The sequence below is a fragment of the Diabrotica undecimpunctata genome, chromosome 2, assembly GCF_040954645.1.
Source record: "Diabrotica undecimpunctata isolate CICGRU chromosome 2, icDiaUnde3, whole genome shotgun sequence".
NCBI classification, from domain to species: domain Eukaryota; kingdom Metazoa; phylum Arthropoda; class Insecta; order Coleoptera; family Chrysomelidae; genus Diabrotica; species Diabrotica undecimpunctata.
Genome location: NC_092804.1, coordinates 34,040,681 through 34,060,546, shown reverse-complemented (window position 1 = coordinate 34,060,546; position 19,866 = coordinate 34,040,681). Strand labels below are relative to the sequence as shown.

Here is a 19,866-nt window from a genome sequence, read left to right as displayed (position 1 = left end):
ATATGTATATTATTACTGTTAAACTTTGCTCTTGTTATATTTTTAGTATTTAAGATTTTTAGTATCCTTTTTTGAACTTTTTGATATTGATTTTATATTATAAGTACGTAATTTCAAATTTTAAATCCTAACTATGATATTCTATATTGTAATTTAAACTGTTAATGGAGTTATTCCGTGTATTAAATAAATAAATAAATATTTTTTCAAATTTGTTCTGTAATCTGTAAATAATTTCCTTATTTCCATTGTCCATTTATCCGATCATTCTTTCGTCATGCCTTTGCCTCTGGAAAACCTCTAGTTCTTTACATATCCCTGTCCTCCAATTCTCTTTTGCTTTAATAATTTTCGTTTTTATTAGTTTTTGTATATTTTTGTATTCCTTATTGTCTTTGTTTTTGTATTATTTTTGTTCATCTATTAGGTCGAATACGTTTTTGGTCATTCGAGATTTCTTCAAGAAACTTCTATATTGGCGTTGTATTACTTTTTCTCTGTACTAAAATATAGTAGAATTTACAAAAAATTTGTAAAATAAATAGACAAACTTTGCAAATCGATGATTTTAAAAAAAATCGTAAAATAAAAAAAATAATAAATAAATAATGAAATTACTTTATTAAATTCTCAAAATAATATTTAAAATTTAAAAATACACAAAACATGATATGAGGCATCGAGCTATAAGTATATACCTGCGAAAAGATGGTGAAACCATATATGTCAAATTTTGATAGTTTTCAGGAGAGCACTTTTAAGGTTTCAAACTTAATATTAAGTCGGTGATAAAACGTATTGTTATGTTTTTTGTGCAATAGTACAGAAAACTAAATGTACTTCTAATGTGTGAAACATGAAGGAAGATAATTTGCTAGTTTTTGGAATATCTTAGATATTTTAGATATATGTGGTTTTGCCATCTTATAAATTAATTGTTTTATGTATATATCGTTTTGAAAGGGAAATGAAAAACAAGACATTTGTATTTTATGTTAATGCTTGAAATGTTACAAATTGGATTTGTATAACCAATTAGTCTTCTGAATCCGAATCCAAGGCATCATCGCACAATTCGTCATATTCTTTTGCGTTGGATGTGGTTGGCAAATTTTCATAAAAGGCATGGCAGTCTTTGTCTATCAGGTCTAACATTCATAAAAGTTCCTTCTTTCTCTTTGGATTAATACCCAAGGGACTATTGTATGAGCGAGGGACAGTTATGGTAGCCAGTGAATGTCGACCTCTTCTTTTTTCCCTTCTTATATCTAGAGTTTTATATGGCGCTTCATCGTCAAGGGTATACTTAAACTGAATTAGCTCAAACTCCTTGGTATATCTTAGCCATTTAATATTAAGCCAAGATATCTTTTCACCTTTAGTGTCGCTTGTTCGTTTGACTAGTATGTCACGTAAGAGCTTGGAAAATGCCAGAAACTCTTGTTGTCTAATATCAACCACTGTAAATTTGGATTTGCCCCTAAGCGATCGTACAAACTGAAACCAGTCTGGTGATACCATTATTTTCAAATCATTTGAAATTTGATATTTACACCTTTCAATTCGTGCGTGGTCACTATCACACTCGAGGCGTGTATGACATGGCAAAAGACATTTCTGATCAATTATTTCGAGAGTTGGTTTTTTCTGAATGGCATACAAAAACATAACCGCCATACTAATGTTGCGGTTTTGTCCTCTGCACGTGTCCGAATATGTTGTTACGTGCTAAAAGGTCTCTGATAAACTCATTACTTTACTGTAGAGGCATGAGGCAATTTGATCAGAACCTCTGCCTCCAATGACTTCATACCACATAAAGCAAACAGAAGATTCAGTGGAAGAACGATCAGGTATAGTGAGATTATACACAGATAATAAACGCTTATAGTAGACTATGTTAATTGAAAAATAGGAAGCTGGTAGGACTTATTGTAAATCAAAAACCAGTACTCGTTTCGTTTCATCATTTTTTAGCTATCTCTTTGTCTTTTCGTTTGCTTTCAAAGGCTTTATTAGCTTCTTTAATGTGGTCGTCCCGTTGTTCATTAATTTTTGCTCTAGCTGCCTCAGTACTAGCATTCTTTTTTAGTGTTTAATATTCGTCACATTTGCGATATGTATCGATGTAGGGCTGTTTAAATTTATACTCTGTACTATTGAATACGTCACGAAAAACATCATAACTAGCAGATTTCTTTAACCCTTTTTTTAATATACCTTCTTGATATTCTTTATGTATTTGACGGATGGTTGGGTGGCTCGGTAGAAATATTTGATTAGGATTATCTCGCCTTGCATAATGACTTTCATGTCGTGGATATTGATCTATAAATTTTTTGAATTTCACTGCATTCTTCCATCCTCTGACGATTTTAGTTTTTTAACTAGCAGATTTAGCTGGTTTACTGTTACTCCATGCAGATTAATCAAAAAATTCTTGCACACAGTTACAATTTTCTGAGGTTCTATATGCACTGAGTAACTAACAGTTATGACCTGATTATGTGCCTTCCCCCCTTTCATACCTCTGCCTTTCATTATTTGGTATTTGTATTTAGAAAGAGTTATTATAATGAGCTTTGTTATTAAAACTAGACCAAATTATATTTTGTTGTTCAGGGGTGCAATTTTGATAACAATTTTTTGTATAACATTTTGTTATTGATCTAAATACTTAAGCTGGGCATAAAACTCCTTTCCTGTTTCTGTAGGCCAGACCTAATTTTTTTTTTTTGGTTTCCTCTGAACGTTTTCTGACACCTTGTTTTCTTTTGTTATTGGTCGGTTTTGTTTTATGAGTATTACTACCAACTTGTTTTTAGGATAAAATAAACCATCAAAATTTCCTGGGGTAGTAGAACCAGAAGTTTAAGTTATTCTCGCTAGTCGGTTAGCGCCATCCTCTTCTGGATGCCAGTTAGGATCTTCATTCGAATTATCTTGGTTTAAGTCAGAACTTCTATTGGAATTGTTACAATCTTCCTGTAAATTTAAGACTGTTAAAACGATTTTTTCAAATTTCTGGAAAATTGTAGAAAGCGAAGGCATGTTTTTTTATTAAAAAATTGTTCTTAAGAATTTTTTTTTGAGGAATACATACAAAAAATGTATCCTAAACTTACGTAAAAAAAGATCCACATCTAATTCAGGTTTAGTTAAAGGTGCTACATTTTCTTTAGTTATTTCAAAAATAGCCATAACACCGTTTTGTGTTGAATTGACTCTAGAAAACGATGTTTCTAGGTTAGAAGGATTATTCTTGTAATTTTCAATGGACGTAACATCTTCTTCCTTAAAAGATACATCTTAATTTAGATACATGGTAACTATGTAGCTTGCGGTCATTTACTATTTGCAGTATTTTTTACCTTTTTTCAGAACCTTTAAATGTGTTGCAGTAAGAACCTTTACATGTTTTAATGCCCGTACTTTTTTTTGAAAACAATGTGACGCACATATAGACATTGTGTAAAGAATTAAAAAATAAAAAAATAGCAAAAGATCGTAGACTAAAGTTTGCATAAAATAAAACTTACCCTATTTGAACCATGGTCAATAATATCAACGTTTGCTAATTTGGACAATGTTGGCTTAAAAACTTCTGTTATTTCTTTAGGTCTAAATATCTCAGATTTTTCTTCGCAGGCTTTGTTTATCTCTAAAATGTTGACATATGCTTTTGCCATATTTCCACAATACATAGTATAGCCTACTGTACGAATTTTTTGTTTTTTTTTTCTGTTTTTGCGTTTTTTTTCCAGATTTCTGAAATATTATTATTTAGGTCGTTCTATATTTTTTCCGAATCTTCTATTACTTTACCTTGTGTGTCTTTGATTTGATCTAAACAATATATTATTTAATAAAAAAATGTATAAAATACATTTGTGCTATTAAAATTGCTTTAAAACTCATAATTTTTAATATAAAACACTTATTAAATTGTCAAATCAATTTGTTCCATTTACATACATATTATACCCATCTACCTTACAGAAGATTGATGTGTCTTCAAATTAAAAACCTTATATGTTAATTTCACGATATGAACTAGTATAAAAATAATAAACTTTTGGAAAGGATTACAGTTGTTTTATAAAACGTAAACAATGTTTAAACTTGTTGTGTTGATGTGCTGTATTGCCTTTGCCTGTGGACAAAGTAACTATTTTGTTTTTATTATTTTGGTTATATTTGGTCAATATTTCCAGCTGTCTAGTAAATTTAGTAGTTAAGTTTTTGATACCTTGGTGAAATTTTTACTTTTCTGCAAGTGGCTGGAAGTTACTATACAAGCGAGCATAAGTGCTCATTTCTAACAGTAACTATGACCACGCGACAACAACTGAAAACAATTTGGTAGATCAAACAATCAACACGTTGCTTTGAAACTCATCGCGCATTCCACATATAAAGAGGAGGGCAAAACGAAATATGTTTGCATATATGAAATTGCCATCTTTAAGAAATAATAATGTTTGGTTTATGAAAAGGAGTAAATACAATATATGCATTTATATTTAGTTTTGCCAACTTTCAATTAAACGCATATCAACGTAAAGAGTGGTGTTACTTTATAATATATCTGCATATAGTATATTGCCACCTGCTCAAGTACCTTACTCTAAAGGTGTTATATGGAGACAAGAATAGGTATAAGATATTATATGGTACAAAAATACGATTTTTATATGTTTAAAAGAGTTTTAACACTTATAACAGAGTGCTTAGCCTTATAATGTTTTTATTGTGTTTTTTGTAGACAATCACTCTTCCATGAGGTGTTTAAAACCTATAAGGCGAAGCATAAAGATGACTACATGTCGAAAGTACATAAAAAACTATAAACTATCAAGTTTTTTGAGAACATACACCTATTAGCAGTTTGCATAATACGAGTTGTTTGGGGCACACGGTCAAAGTCCTATTCTGACGTCACTGTCGGTGTGCATTGAATCTGCGTTACTGGCCAAACATGAACCTTATCCAAGACTGGAATCATTTGTCAACTGTCAATTCTTCTTCTTTTCCTTATGTAATATCAACTGTATCAGTTTCTTCATGTATCCGTATATCAAATACGTTTTCCCATATTTTCGTGGTCTAATCACAATGTCTTGTGGGTCTGTGGTTTCTGCATTGTGAAACATCTTTGCCTTTATAAATAGGTAGTATTTCTCACTTTCATAATTGTATGAAATAAACCTGTTAGCCAACTTGTTCTTGTATCTCTTAAAGCTGCCAACACTTTCACAGGAATATAATCGAGACCAACTGCTTAAAGTTTTTCTTCTTGCCTAAGTCCTTTAGCAACTTTCCGGTTTGTTGGTTACTTTAACTAGTTTTTTGCCTAATTATTCATTTTATAAACTATCCAAGTATTTTTTTTTTTTGCTATTATTTGAAAGTTACTCGACATCTATATTCGACCTGTTCCTAAATGTTCTGTTATACTTGTGATTTATTGTTAATTTGGCTCTAACTATTCGATAATCACTTCCTAGAGAAATTGTATTATTCACTCTTACGTCTTCTACATCTGTTGAGTTACTTCTATCTTTTATATATGTAACATAAAATCTAATTTATTAAGGGGCCATATTAGAATTTGTTGTTCCCCAGTGATGGTAATGAAGAGTTGGCAGTGAATTATTTAATTACTTTATTCTACAAAAGAACTAAAAACTAAACATGTGCTACATTCTAGAAAAATAGGATTACAATTGACAGTTGACAACCGGAATCACTAAAGACATGGTGAACCAGTGTTGCCAAGTACAAAATTCCAATAGGCCAGAGACATCCACTCAATTTTTTTGCGGTTTTTTCTTATAGAAGGTATTTAGAGCGTAGTATTTATTGCTTTCTACGAAGTTGACGAGTGTTTGTCCTCTTGCATATCTATAAAAAACAAACTTTATTCACCTATAAAATTTTCAGAAAGGTCTACTTTGAGAAGACAATTTTTAGAAAAGTTTTAGAAGATTAGATATCAAATTTAGCGTTGAAATATCCCATTATTAGGGTATGTGTGCTGAGATAATTCACATTAATTTCGTCGTAATAAGTTTATGTCAAAACATATACTTCAATAATTTTTAAGATAATGTTTTTGTGTATCTTGAATTTTGTCATTGCTATTCTTTCTGATAATCCTACCCTTTTCTATGCAAGTAAAATCTTTAGAAATATGTTCAATCCTCCCTTTTTTAAAGAGAAATGATTTTATATACATATTTTGGTACCATTTACTAATTATACAAATTAGTTTAATATTTAAATTCCAATGATCATAAATTGTAGTAAATAAATAGTACCTAACATATTATTTTTGTGGTTTTGCTTATTTATATTTAGTAATAATAAAATATATTCGTTTTAGTTGGAGTATGTCCCAGAGATGGTAGATATAACGTGTACCTTGCTGATGCATGGTCGTGCTCCAAATTCTATCAATGTTCCAATGGTGTACCAATACCACTCAGATGTGCAGCTGGAACATACTTCGATACGGTTACAAGAAAATGTAACCATCAACGAGATGTCTATTGCGGCCTTCGAAGAAGAGACTAATTTCTATCGAATGGTGAATATATATTATCTTCACTTCAAATTATACTTTTTATTGTTATATAATGTTGTTAAAAACAATTGGTGTAACCTAAAATAAAAGTAATTTAATAAAACAATTTCTTCAATTAAACCTTCCTTAAAGTATACATGGGAAGATATCAACATGACGCGAAGTAAAAACTGTGAATTTTGTAAAAAAGCATTACCCACTCTAGTTAAACATTTTAGATGTCAAACATTTAACAATAATAGTTGTGCAATTTAAGCAGCAAAACAGTGTTGCAATAATCAGAATCTAAAAGGCGAAAAACCGGATATTAATGAAGAAACCTGTTAGTACGCATACGCCACTAATTTCGATCCTAAAAACAATTAAATTCAACTGTTAAAGAATTTTGTTGAGAAGATAAAAAACAAAAATAAAGTTCTCAAACAGAACTAAAAGGTGGAACCCGAGAAAGCTCAAACGATACGTGTAGTTGAAATGCTAGTAGGCTAAATAACACAGAACCACGGTACGAGAAAATCCAAACCACGATTGTTCAGATGTCACCTATGAAACAATAAAATAGAAACAAAAATGGATATGGCAAATAATGTAATGAGAATCTCAATACAAATATTATTCAAATATAGCAAATTAGAGTAGCAGTTGCAGCAAATACTTGGAATCAAATGATGAATAAACAGGATGGCAAAAGCAGGGACGGCGCAGAAATAAACAATTGGTTATCGGAACAAACAACAGAAATGGAAAATTAATAACATTTCATAAGTGATTATTCTGACGTACATCAAAAGTAACACCAACCACCGAATAAGATGATTGTAGAATTCATGATAAAACAACATTTTTCATAAATAATATGTGAATATCATAAATCAAAGCATACAGATGACAATAAATCCTTTAGAGTAACCATTGACCAATTAAATTTGAGGTAAAGTAGAAATCCTCAATTTAGAAGAGTGATATCATAGTTTAAACGCCGAATATCCTCAAATTTAAATGTACACAGCGGCCCTCGAAAACTGCCTGTTTTCTCGATTGCAATTTGCGTTTCATCATAAGAAATTACAGAATATATAAAGTAGTATATTTATTTGTGCTTCTCTATAGTAGACTTGACCAGAAGTTGTCGTACAGTGTAGCCAATTCTTGTTCACAAGTAGTAATTATGGTTATACAAAACCTGTATTCTTCCACGCAGCGATTATTACCGTCATAAAAATACCAAAAAACATGATTTTTTCAATAGTAAAAATTAAGCACAAAATTGTAATGAAATAAATTTAATTTATATGTTCCGTTTCGTTAGGTATTTAAATTCATAAAATAAAAATCGATATTTTAAAACATTATTTTTCAATCGTTTGGCAATGTTGGAATTAGCGAGGAAACTCCGTTTTACAATTCGGATCCAAACATGCAGTAAAACTAGTTTTTATTATTTTTTTGCCGAAGAAATGGTTCACATTGGTGTTTCTATGGGTAGTGCATGTGTTTTTGTGAGTATATTTTATGTGATAAGTTTGTAAACTTATTGTTGTCAATACTGTTTTATCAATACTGTATTGTAGTATTGATAAAACGTGTTATTGATAATAAGAGTGTTATAGTTTGTCGTTTTATAGTAAATATTTAGTTATATTCTTACACAGAATTGTTGAAATTATTGTATATATAGTATATATCCAGATTATTGAAATACAATGGACGAAAAACCGAGTTGTTCCAAGAGAAGACAGCAAAATTCTGATGTTGATTCCAAAAATGAAAAGCCGCAAAAGAGACGGAAAATGTTAACGTCCGAAGAGAAGGTAATGATACGAAACGTTTATGAAGGAATTGTCGGCAGAAAAATGGCATTAAACGTTAGCCAAGCGGTCGACATTTGTAGCAGTTTAACAAAAGTATCCGTTAGCTGTATTTATCGTGTACTTAAAAATACATCGGAAAATAAAAAGCAAGAAAAAGGTAAAACTAGAGGTAGGAAAAGCATTGTTTTGGATGAGGAGACAAGGAATATTATACGTCGAAAAATTGATTTTATTTTCGGAGTGAAATTCCAACACTGCAAAAAATTTCTCAAGAGCTCGAAAACGATGACTCTTTACCCCAAGATATCTCGTAGGGTCTTAATCAGGACCATGCACGAAATGAGCTTTCGATATGTAAAACGCAACAAAAAAATATGCTATTAGAGAAAAATGAAACTATTCTGTGGAGAAGAAAATATTTAGAAGAAATACGAAAAATTCGCAGCACTGGATGCAAAATATATTATTTGGATGAAACCTGGATTAACGAAGGTCATACAGTTGGAAAAGTTTGGCAAGATTTAAATGTAAAAAGTAAACGCGAAGCATTTATAGAAGGCTGGTCTACAGGATTAAAAGCTCCATCAGGAAAGGGACGGCGTTTAATCATCACCCATATAGGAAGTGATACAGGGTTCCTTGATGATGGTTTGCTTCAATTTGAGTCGAAAAAAACAGGTGATTATCATGAAGAAATGACTTCTGAAGTATTTGAGCGCTGATTTAAGAGAATCTTACCAAAATTGGAATCTGGGTCTGTGGTTGTTATGGACAATGCGCCATATCATAGCCGCAGACTAGAACAATTACCGACGACGGCATGGCGGAAAGGGAGAATTCAAGAATGGCTTACAGAAAAGGGGATTGCATACGAAGAATCAATGCTCAAAATTCAACTACTTGACATTGCACGGTTAAGGAAAAGTGAATATCTTAAATATGTTGTGGATAAAACTGCAAAAGATTATGGTGTTAAAGTTCTGCGTCTACCACCTTATCATTGCGAACTTAATCCCATTGAACTTATCTGGGCGCAAGTGAAAGGAAAAGTAGCACGCAATAACAAAACGTTCAAATTAAACAAAGTTAAGGAACTTTTGATTCAAGCAATCCTCCATGTACCTCCAGAGAAATGGGCTAAATGTATAGGCTACATAATTAAAGAAGAATATCGTATGTGGGAACTTGACACTCATGTCGAAGTTTTACTAGAGCCAATTATAATTACACCAGGTGAAGATAATGACAGCGATAGCAGCACTGCATCTTCAGATTTAGACAGCGAATAATATTTTCTAATAGTTTAGTAGGAACATCAGCATAAAAAAACCAAAAACAAAAAAAACGAGAAGAACAATGTGTTCTTCTCGTTTGTGTCATGTTTGTGTTTAAATAGAATAGAACAATGTTTTGTTAAATCCAAAATTATTTTTATTTTGTTTTTATAGAATTTTATTTTGTTTTATAGGATTTTATTTTGTTTTGAATAAAATCCTTTATAAAAAGGTATATAAAAAACCCAGTTGGGCTATGTTGCATTGACAAAACGTTTTCGGAATAAATATTCCATCATCAGTGTCAAGTTAATACATGGATGTAGCCACTAAATATGTGGGTAAAAACCCTTTAAAAATTATTAAATAAGATTTGATCTACATTATGTCTAATTTACAGTTAAGATGTTAAAGTTACCGTTGGATTGGTAACAGGGCGTCCTGTTACCAATCCAACGGTAACTCTGTACAAGAACTCTGTACAAGATAATGCTACTGTCTTTTCCACGTTAAAAGAGAGTAAATGAGAATCGGACCAGGTTTTTATTAGAGTTCCTTCAGGTGATACTGGTATTATCAGCAAGAAGAAAAATTTTTCCGATTAAAAAAATTTATTAATCGATTTGTTAGTTCGTTATGTCATTTATAAAGTTAAGGGAAGGTAGAGGGCCCAATATTGAACCTTGTAGTATTCCACATACAATGTTTTTGTGACTAAAGTCAGTATCATTTACTGTTACTTACTTACTGTTGTTTCCTATTTCTTAAGTAAGATTGGAACCAATTCAAAGAAATACCTTGAATTCCGTGGAAGTTTAGTTTTTTTATCAAAATGTGATTAACATAATCAAAAGCTTTGGCATAGTCACAAAAAACAGTGACAATGTAAAGATTATTGTTTAGTGCTTGATAGACCTCAGGTAGTATAGAAAACATAGCATCCCTTATGAAGAGGAATAATAATGGCTATCTTTAGGAACTCTGGCCATATATCTTTTTCAAAGAAATCATTACATAGTAAGACCAGGACTTCCAACACATTTTTTGGGAGATTTAAGAAAAATTTTATGGATAGTCCATCACTACTACACTAATATTTGCTTTTGATACTATTGATTGTTTGCATCAGTTCAGATTTATCAACTGGTCTTATAAAGAAAAAATTCGAGCCCTTTTTTGAATTGAGGAGATAGGAAATGGAATCTTGTTGTGGCAAAATAGTTGATTTTTGCTCATATTAACAAAGTATTCATTTCGATAATCATGGTTTGGAAAAAAAAATGTTTGAGCTGTGTTAGTTTTATTTCTAAGATCGTTTATTATGTATCAAGATTATTTTGCAACATTTTTAGAGCTTCCAGACGAGTTTGAAAATACACTGTTTAGCTGTTTTAATAAGTTTTAGATAGGTTTCTCTGCTCTTGGTGATATATTCAGTGACAAAGACGTTGGTAGTAAATTTTTTAATGTAGTGTAGTGAATGCAATTTCTTGGTTGATATACGGATATCTTTGGTAGTACAGGGTTTGTGATGTTTAACTTAATTGTAATTAAAGGAAACACCTTATTGAAAATATAGACAAGTCTATCTAAAAAATCACTAAAATTATAGTCCACGTCTACAGAAGCAAATTGCCGCCCAGAAGTCAAGCACAAATTTTGGAATTTAGAAAGTTCTAAGGGGAAAAAATCCTATCTAAACGTCGGGTTTTCGAGGAGGATTTGTTAAGAGTGTTAAACCTGGTATATACTGCTTCATGATTATATATATATATATATATATATATATATATATATATATATATATATATATATATAAGGTTCTTGAACTCCTAAGTGGAGCATAGAGCTTCAGTGAAAACGCGCCATCGGGTTCTATTTTGCGCTAAGGCCTTCCCCTCATTCCAAGACTTTCCTTGGCCTCTTATCTCGTCCAGGATGGATCTTCTCCAAGTTTGTACTGGGCGACCTCTTTTTCTTTTCCCTTGGGGATTCCACTCTAGGGCAGTCTTTGCGATACTGCAACTATTTTTTCGGAGTGTGTGACCGATCCAACCCCACTTTCTGGACTTAATTTCATTTTGTACCCTCTTTTGTTCGGTCAGGTGTAGCAGATCGTCGTTTCTGATGGTGTTAGGCCAGAATATACGAACAATTCTTCGTAGACATTTGTTAACAAAGACCTGCAGTTTGTCTGTGAGGGTGTTTGTCACTTTCCATGTTTCACATCCGTAGAGTAGAACAGACATGAGATTTGATCGGAATATTCGGATCTTTGTCCTTGTAGTATACTCGCCAGATCTCCAAACAGGGTTGAGCGTGCTGAAAGCTTGTTGAGCTTTTCGTATCCTCATATGAATATCGTCTTCTGTACCTCCGTTTTCTGTTATGACACTTCCAAGATACGTAAAGTTTTCCACATTTTCAATCTGCATATTGTCGATAGTAAATAGCGTGTTGTTCCTTGCATTTATTCTCATGGACTTGGTTTTACTAATATTGATTTTTAAACCTATTTTATTGGCTTCAGTGGAAAGTGTTTCCAATTGGTAAGCCAGATCTTGGAACCTTTGACCTAATAGACAGATATCGTTCGTGTATTCTAGATCGCTTAGGCGTGTGGTTAACGTCCATTGTATCCCTCTTGTGTCGGAGTCTAGTTTGGAGAGAACATAGTCTATAGCTATGTTAAAAAGAAACGGAGAAAGCACGCATCCCTGTCTAACTCCAGTAAGTACGTTGAATTCGTCACTGTTGATCCCATTGTGTGTCACGCTGCATTTCGCATCAGTATATAGTGACTTTATAATAGAAATTATTTTTTGCGGGATGTTTCTTAGCTCTAAAATTTTCCATAGAGCAGCGTGAGACAAGCTATCAAAGGCACGTTCAAAATCAACAAAAACCATGTATAGGGGTGTGTTCCATTCAACCGATTGTTCCATTATTACTCTCACAGTATTAATGTGGTCTATGCAGGAGGATTCTGGCCTAAAGCCTGCTTGATTAGCTCGAAACTCAACCTTGTTTGTTATTCTTTTCGGTATGATGGTCGCAAAAATTTTATTTATGACAGTAAGCAAGGTTATTCCTCTCCAATTTTTGCACAGTGTGAGGTTGCCTTTTTTTTTGAAGCTTGATAATGTTACCTTTTTTCCCCGCTGGAATGTGGTTTGTTTCCCACACCTCTCGGATTATGGGGAGCAAAAGTTCAGCAGTTAGATGCGGATCAGCTTTAAGCATTTCAGCAGCATGATTATATAGTCCTGCATTAATAATTGTAGGGCGTACATCAAAGGGCGAACAGTTAACGACAATATAAACAATTATGGTAAATGTTGTTTTAGTAATTCTTGTAGGAGAATTAACGTGCATTCTGAAACATCAATTTTGTATTGTATTTTTTATTTCTGATTTTAATGTCAGGAAAGGATAACTTTGTTGTAAGGTGTGTGCCTGTTGATCTTTTGAGTTGTGTAATCTCTAAATAACTGCCTTATCCCATTCTCCATTATTATTCCGACCATTCTTTCGTCATGCTTTTGCCTCTGCAAAAACTCTAGTTCTTTACAAATCCCTATCTTTGAACTCTCTTTTGCTTTAATTATTTTCGTTTTTATTGCTCTATATATTGTTTAATATTTCTTATTGTCTTTGTTCGTGTATTATTTGCTTTCATCCATTAGTTCGAGTATGTCTTTGGTCATCCAAGGGTTCGTTGCCGTTCTTGAAGCGAAGGTGGTATTTTATTAAGTTTATTTTTAAACTCATACTCTTTAACATAAAACATTGAATTCAATGCCAAATCAATTTGTCCCGATTACATATGAATACATCGGCCTTACAAAATATTGGATTGTCTGCAAATTAAAACCCTTATATGTTAATTGCACGATATGAACTAGTATAAAAATATTAAGCTTTTGGAATGGCTTACAGTTGTTTCGTAAGAAGAAAAAACAATGTTTAAAATTGTTGTGTTGCTGTGTTGTGTTGCCTATGCCTATGGACAAAGTAACTATTTTCTTTAATTATTTTCTTTATGTTCGGTCAATAATATTTCATATTTTGTTTATTGAACCTTGTCCCAGCTGTCTAGTAAATTTAGTAGTAAATTTTTTGATACGTTTGTCAAATTTTGACTTCGACTAGAAGTGGCTGGAAATTACTATACAAGCGACCATACAGAAATCTTTGTTTAAATTTAAAAAATAATTTAACACAAATATGATTTAAAATTTATTTAGAAAAAGGATGTTTCTATTTATTTTTAAAATGACGTATTTTAATTAAAACAATTAGACTTAATTTTTTGCAATGCCACAATAATGCATTTTTTTTTTATATACGTGGTGACTATTATTGAACGTTTTATACTTTTTATATATTACAATAGTAATACAATTGTATCACAAATGCATTTAAAATCTCGATGAGAATTTTACTTCCAAAATCATGATGCAATTTTAAAGCGAGTGCATAATGAAATATGCATAGATATCTGGGTATAGATGTATCAAGCACACACGACCCATTAAAGGACCTAAGGAGTCAGATCAACAAAGCATCCGCATTGTCGAGATGTCTGTGGGAGATAGTCTGGTCAAATCCGTATATGCGCACAGATAGTAAAATTAGAATCTACAAGACTTGCATACGACCGATCATGACATATGGCAATGAAGTGCGCGAAGATATCAACATAACGAAACAGATGCTAAGGCTTGCCGAAATGAAAACCCATGAAATTTCACAAGCCGAAAAAAGGCCTTTGCAAAGTTTGTGTCACTTGGTAGTTCAGATGACGAAAAGGTTTTGCTGCGGGACCTTTTTTATGTGAGAAAACTTGCAATTATAATTTGACCATTTATAATTTAGGAGACGAGAGCGTCAAGTGTTTCATTTGGGATGAAACCGGGGGAAAAAGCGGTAGTACTAAAATTGCTACATGCATATTTAAATACATCATGTCTTACCCTGATATTGAACATGTCAGAATTAGACCAATATGAACTATCGAAAATTCCACATCCGCAATTTTGAAACATTGCACCAAAATAAATCGTTAATTAACACAAAAAGCAAAGTAACGAATGTGATTTTCTGGAAAGACAAAAACGGTAAGCAGTTCAATTTTGTTATCATTCTAACAAGGATTAACCATTAAATATAAAAAAATAAAAAAAATTTCATTTGTCAAGACGCTGATTTAGGATCCGCTAAAAAAGAGTTATCTTCCTCTCCTGAAAAGTACCACTTTTCACATTCGAAAGTTGGAAATGGTAGGGACGATATATAAGTGCAACACGATATAGTTTTGACAAGCACCCAATAAGAATTCAAAACAAGTATGCATCGCTCTTTTCAGCAAGATAGAAACCATTTATCCTTGTCAAAATATTCTTACTTGTACTTAAAGGTTTAAAGATTATAAAGCTTTTTGTAGAAAGGCATATCATTTAGTAGTTTTTGAGAAAAAAATCCAAAAAGTACCTGATTAAGACATTTCTTCAACAAAAAATTGCAAATAACTCGAAAATGAAGCATTTTTCGAAAAATGACTAGGAAAATAGATTCGGAGCGATTCGGTGAAATTGTTTTTTTTTATATATAAGTTATTTGTTAATAACAATTGGTCCCAATTAAAAAAGATTATATTAAAAAGAACAAAACAATACATGAGCTTTGAATTATATAAAGAATCAAATAAAAAAGGTTTGGTGTATTAGAAATCCAAAAAAATAGTTGATCTATGCTCTGCTTACAGGGGTAAACCACTTGCCTATAATGTTTAGGAAAGCATCAGGAGGACTAAAAATATTAACCATATTAAATTGTAATACGATAAAACAGGTTTTTTTAACACATACAGCATTATCTGAAGATTCAATAGTATTTTATTTTTTATACCCGAAAACTTTATGACATTTAGCAAACATTATAATAGGTTAAGTCTTTCTTCTAATATCACAGTTTTATCCTATTTGGATTTGGAGTCAGTTGCATTGCGTTATTTGATGCGTGCCTATGGTATTAGCAATATTCTGTTGTTTCCGTGTTTTTTCCAAGGTTGAAAGCTAAGATATTTAGAAATTCTTATTTACATCTTCTTAAAACTTTTTTCGGTAATCGTCAAAACTATTGTGCACTTATTTTTGTCTGTATTTATAAGAAGAAGTAAAAGAAACAATTTAAAAAAAAGTGCATTAGGAGCAAGTAGTGTTGCAGTAAGTTGCTAAAGTTGCAGAAAGCAGGTTTTGCACCTACAAGAGCTGGAGTTAGAGAAATGGCATTCAGATTAGCGGAAGAATTACATATTAAAACTACTTTCAACAAGGAAAAAAAACTTGCAGGTTTTAACTGGTTACAATCATTCTTAAGAAGAAACCCTGACTTGAGTATAAGAAAATCGGAAGGCGTATCCTTAGCAAGAAGTCGAGGCATGAGCAAAAAGGATGTAAGCGATTACTTTGATCTGTTAGAGCAAGTTATTCTAGAAAATAAGTTGATGAAGAAGTCTGGGAGTTTATTTAACATGGACGAAACAGAACTCCAACTGAATAATAAACCTGCATTTGTTGTAGCCCAAAAAAAATCTAAAAATGTAGCATCAGTAACTTCTTCGGAGAAGGGGGAAACAATAACATGTATCACCTGTTGCAATGCTGAGGGTAACTTCCTTCCCCCGACCTGCATATTCAAAGGCAAAAATAAAAAGCAAGAATTCGAAGATGGCATGCCCCCCGGATCAAAGGTTTACATGAATGAAAAGTCCGCTTACATAAACACAGATATATTTATTGATTGGTTAACACATCACTTTGTTCCTAGAAAGCCTCTAGGAAAAGTCCTACTGGTTTTGGATGGTCATGCATATCATTGCAACTCCGTCCAAATGTTAAAGTATGCAGACGAAAATGAGATCATTCTACTGTGTTTACCGAGCCACACTACACAGTTTTTGCAACCATTAGATCGTTCATTTTTTAAGTCGTTGAAGTAAAATTATTACAATGCTTGCAATTCATTTGTTAAAATGAATCTAAAGAAGATTAATCCGTTGCAGTTCGGCAAATTATTAAATGAGGTTTGGACAAAAGCTGCCTCAGTACAAAATGCCGTATCTGGTTTTCGCGCATGTGTTTATCCAGTCGACCGGAATGAAATTCCAGAGTACGCCTTTCTTGAGAGTTCAACAACACAAATTACTGGAATAGATGATCTCCAACATCTAAACCTACTATCTACAAGCAATTCGACGCCGTTTCATACGTCACCATCTCTCTAAAAGGATGATAAAAAGAATAAAGGGCCTCTGGAAAAAAAAGTCAAGAAACTCAAGAACCAAAAGAAGATGTTTTGTAAGTCATCTTTTTCCGAAGACTCTGACGATCATATGGAAATTACTAAAGACTCTAGTGATGATCTACAAGATGAAACAAATTGTGAATGTGCCGGCTGTGGGTAAATATATTCAACCACATCGAACCAAGAAGACTGGGTACAGTGCGTGCATTGCAATTCTTGGTTTCATAAAAACTGCTCAAAATATGTTAATTTATGTGATATATGTGAAAAAATATTGCCAAAAAAACGTGCCAAATAAAATTTATGATTGAGCCATATCACCCTTAGTGTCCGAGTCATCTCACCCTGACACATCGGGTGAGTTGGTCTTTTACAATTTTTTGTATTTTGATGTTAACTGTTTTTGTATGTAAGTATTTGGCTTAGCCAACTCTGTACACTTTCTTCTAATGGTATTTTAATATAAATATATGAATATTTCAGAGCGTAGACTTTTTTGTGCTAAGATACAGACAGTCAAAAAAATGTGAGCCATCTCTCCCGGAATTACCCTAACTATTCGTTTGCTATTGGACTTCAATTGATTGTTTTCAAAAAATATTGCGTTACGCTTGCTCAAAACAAATATTATTCAAGAATTAATTTCTGGATGAGAATAAAATAATACAAGACAATTTCATTTTATACTTCCATGAAAGGTGCCTTCTCAAATATCTGATTCCCAATTTGTAAATATTATATTAGGTGTACGATATTTAAGACTCCTTTTGTAAACGTTTTTTCTATTACGGGTAGATATTTCAAATTAGGGCCTCTCCCATTTCCTTTCATGTATCTCTGACCCGTGCCAGACGTTTACATGTTGGTCCTGAAACACTTCGAACGTCACCGCACTCCACCGAGTTAGGAGTCTTCCTCGTGATCTCTTTGCTCCTTAAGGTGTCCAATACCCTATTTCTCTCTTTCATCTACTATACTCTAGGTACTGGTTGTGTTCAGCTCACTTTCGTTTCAATGACGCTGCTTGTTCAATAGCGTACATTACTTTTTTTTCTCTAATTGAATTAGTTTAATGTCCCCAAAGTGGAATGCCGAGCATATGTGGTTCCATGGCTCTTTCATTTCTCTTCAACTTTTCCAAATTTGATTTGGTGAACATTTGCATGTCTAAGCTCCATATATTAGAATAGGGCTGTGCAACAATTAAATACTTTGGTTTGAAGTTTCTGAGGTATCTTCAGGAAGACAGGTTCCTAAAGGTAGCCCATTCTTACTCTTCTTTAAAATAAAATTTATTTCATTACGTCATTAGCAGATATTCACGTCCAGTTTCTTTTCCATTGTTTCTCGTAGAATGTATCCAGAGCATAGTGTTTACTGCTTTCTAAGAATTTGCCGAAGTTTTCTTCTCTTGCATTTTTAGTACTCAAGCCATATTCACCTATGAATGTTTCACAAAGGTCTTGTTTTTTTTTCAATTTTAGCGTTGAAATCTCCCATTATTATGGTATGTGTGCTGAGATAATTCACATTAGCTTCGTTGACTTTCTCATAAACCTCTATTTCTTTGTCTCTTTATCTCCACTAAGTTGTTAGGTGTTTACCTGGATTCTAATTTGTCTTGGAGCTCTCACGTTGATTATGTAGTGGGAAGATTGTCTGTGCACTGTTATGTTCTATGGCAACTTAGGAATTTTGTCTTTCTAGATATCTTAAAACTTTACTATTTTGCTCATGTACAGTCAATTTTGCAATATTGCTTAGTTTGTTGGGGAAATTGCTCGCGAATTAATGAAGTGCTTGTTCTTAAAAAAAATTATTCGTACCATGACGTTTAGAAGGCCCTTGGATTCCTGTAGACCAGTTTTTAAACAATTAAATATTTTAACTGTAATTTCGCTGTATATTTTCAGTTGTGTTGTTTATGTAAAGTCACATAGATGCAATTTTATTTGCAGAAATGATGTTTCCTTAATGAGTGGTTACAATTTTCGTTACATTAATGATTTGGTGACCCCTGTTCTTCACTTGACCGTTGTAGACAAGGGTCCTTACCCAACATGCGTTCGTTTGTATAATAAATTACCTAATTATGTTAAAAAGTCAAATATTTATGTATTTAAGAGAACAGTTAAGGATTTACTTGTAAACACTTTCTATTCGATAGAGGAATACTTGCAGGCATCTTTTTAACAATTTGTATGTTTTTGTGTATATTTTATATGTTTTTATGTTACCTGTTTTTATGTACTGCATTTCAATACTTGTAAAAGTCAGATAAAATAAAAAATATTGATTGATTGATTAATTGATTGATTGATTGATTGATTGATTGATTGATTGTCATCTATATCTTCGTCGGAGTAAGTTGATATCGAAGTACTTCAATAATTTTTAAAATAATTTTTTTGTGTATTTTGAGATTTGTCATTGCTGTTCTTTCTAATTACGTCATTCGTGCGTAATTAGGCAATTACGACTTTCTAATGCTACTACTACATTGCTTTATTCTATGCATTTTAATTCTGATGATATAGTGAAATATAGTAATATATGGGTTTGCTTCTTAATATTTAGAAAAAATAGAAATAATAAAATGTTTTCGTTTTAGTTGGAGTATGTCCCAAAGATGTTAGATTTTCCGTGTTCCTCGCGGATAGATGGTCATGCTCTAAATTCTATCAATGTTCTAATGGTGTACCGGTACCATTTAGATGTGCAGCTGGAACATACTTCGATACGGTTACAAGAAGATGTGACCATCAACGAGATGTTTATTGCGGTTTTCGAACAAGAGACTAACTTCTATAGAATTGTACTTTTTATCGTTATGTAATGTTATTAAACGATTGGCATAACCTAAAATAAAAGTAGTTCAATAAAACAA

At 32.3% G+C, this 19,866-nt stretch overlaps 2 long non-coding RNA genes across 2 annotated transcripts; both read left to right on the top strand.

Moving 5' to 3' along the window:
* The first annotated feature begins 4,086 nt into the window (after positions 1 to 4,086).
* On the top strand, positions 4,087 to 6,692 carry LOC140433267 (uncharacterized). Its single transcript, XR_011949911.1, has 2 exons — positions 4,087 to 4,164; positions 6,386 to 6,692. It is a non-coding gene; the product is annotated as an uncharacterized lncRNA (long non-coding RNA).
* Positions 6,693 to 13,580: 6,888 nt separating this feature from the next.
* Positions 13,581 to 19,866, top strand: LOC140433266 (uncharacterized). Its single transcript, XR_011949910.1, has 2 exons — positions 13,581 to 13,685; positions 19,591 to 19,866. It is a non-coding gene; the product is annotated as an uncharacterized lncRNA (long non-coding RNA).